General features: G+C 40.8%; 1 long non-coding RNA gene across 1 annotated transcript; it reads right to left on the bottom strand.

Annotated features, from left to right (window-relative positions):
- LOC125504261 lies at positions 1 to 2,085 on the bottom strand. Its single transcript, XR_007281383.1, has 3 exons — positions 1,614 to 2,085; positions 1,391 to 1,489; positions 1 to 1,326 (listed from the first exon to the last, which is right to left on the bottom strand). It is a non-coding gene; the product is annotated as an uncharacterized LOC125504261 (long non-coding RNA).
- Positions 2,086 to 2,114: the final 29 nt, after the last annotated feature.

Genomic DNA, 2,114 nt, shown 5'->3' with positions numbered 1-2,114 from the left:
TTTTCATATTACAATATTTTAGCGATTATCTGTTACATGCGCTCAAAATTTTTCTCTTGTCACTTTACGTCTATCAAAACTTGGGAGGCGCGAACATACCGCCCGCCTTGAAAGCCAAAAGGGTTCAAACATCCGCCGGTGGCAATGGAGCTTGATGACTGGGCGCTTTAGAGTGGACGATGCTGTCTTGATAGTGGCTGTACGTATTACCCCATCGGCACCAGGGTGCACCTCTTGAACAACTCCCATCATCCATTTAAGTGGAGGTAGTCCATCTTCCTTTATCGGCACTAGGGATCCAGGAGATAATAAGTTGACTGCATTCCCTTTCCATTTTGTTCGTTGTTGAAGTTCAACAACATATTCCTTAAACCAGCGAGCCCAAAAGCCTTGAGTGATCTGCTACAGTCTTTGGAATTTTGAGAGTCTATTTTCTGGGATTTGGCAATAGTCGTTATCTGGCAAATTTGTAAGCCGCTCCCCTATGAAGAAGTGCGCAGGAGTTAATGGTTGAGGGTCGGAGGAATCAGAACTCATGGGACTTACAGGTCTAGAGTTAAGACAAGCTTCAATTTGCGTTAGTACCGTACACAATTCTTCAAATGATAAAATATTACCAGAAATTACCCTCTTCAGATGATGTTTAGTTGATTTAACCCCTGCCTCCCAGAGTCCTCCAAAATGCGGAGCCCTGGGAGGAATAAAATGCCACCTGATACCGTCTATACTGAGTTTGGATTGAATGTCACTATGATTTATTCTTAACATTTTTTGGATCTCGTTTTGAGCCCCAATAAAATTAGTACCATGTTCAGAAAATATATCGGAACTAAGGCCACGTCTCGAGAAAAAAACGTCGTAAGGCAGCCAAATCACCAACAAATTCTAGATGCATTGCCCGAGTTGAGAAACAAATTAATAAGCATACCCAGGCCTTTACCATCTTGTAGTTCCTGGTTGACCTATCCTTTATCATTACAGGACCCATGTAGTCCCCTCCGGTGACAAGGAATGGTCGACTGGGAGTTAAACGTTCCTTTGGTAAGCTGCCCATTAGATATTCAATTTGTGAAGAATTGAATCTGAAACATCGCAAACATTCCCTGACAACCTTTCTTACTAGATTTCGACCAGAAAGTGGCCAAAACCGCTCTCTTAGTGACGCTAGGAGGTGCTGAGGACCAGCATGAAGCAAACGGTGATGTTCATGTTTGATGATTAGTAGTGTTAATCTATGTTTAGCCAGGAGAATTGCCGGAAACTTCCTTTTCTCAGAAAATGCGGAGTGGGTCAATCTACCACCAACGCGAATAATGCCCTGTGTATCTAAAAAAAACTTAGCAATTTACTTTTGCTAGAAATCGCCTTATTTTTAAGTAAGTAAACATACCCTCGCATCATGCTGTGCGCATCTCACCAACTAAAGTAGACTTGACCTTAACACCTTGTCACTTGAAACGGACCAAATTGTCTTAAGGAAGTCTTTAATCTGCAATTATTAAGGAAACGTTTCACATATCCGACAGCTCTTTGCAACTTAGTTAAAGTTGAGAACATCTCAAAAATGTCTGAGTTGCTGATTGCCGTCGCCATATTAACGACCTTTGTCTTACGTTTTTCCGGCAAGTTATTTGCTTCTAGATGAGGAAGTGCTTCAGGCCAAAAATCAACTGGCTGGATCAACCACGTAGAACCATTCCACCATAAAGTACTACTAACCAGGGCTAACCCCTCTAGATAATAGGTCTGCGGGATTTTCTTTACTAGGTACATAGTTCCAATCCTTTGGATCTGTTATCGACTGAATTTGAGCGATTCTGTTCTCAACAAATGTTTTAAATTCGTGCGATTGAGATCTTATCCACGACAACACAATGGTTGAATCACTCCAGAAGAAACTTTTATCAAAAGAAATGTTTAAATACCCAATGACCCTTTGATAAAGTTCCGCAAGAAGAAATGCTGCGCACAATTCCAATCTAGGAATAGTTGTGGTTTTCATTGGAGCGACTCTAGTTTTAGATAAGTTCTATATTGTTGAGGCGGATTCATTTTTTACAAACTTCTTTTTGGGTATTTCGCCTCAAAAATTTTTGTCTTTAAAAAAGACAGAA

The sequence above is a fragment of the Dendroctonus ponderosae genome, unplaced genomic scaffold (genome assembly GCF_020466585.1).
Source record: "Dendroctonus ponderosae isolate FM_Combo_2020 unplaced genomic scaffold, Dpon_F_20191213v2 Dpon_F_20191213_4, whole genome shotgun sequence".
In the NCBI taxonomy this organism is placed as follows: Eukaryota; Metazoa; Arthropoda; class Insecta; order Coleoptera; family Curculionidae; genus Dendroctonus; species Dendroctonus ponderosae.
Note: the sequence above shows the minus strand (reverse complement) of the source record. Positions and strands in the feature narration are given on the sequence as shown.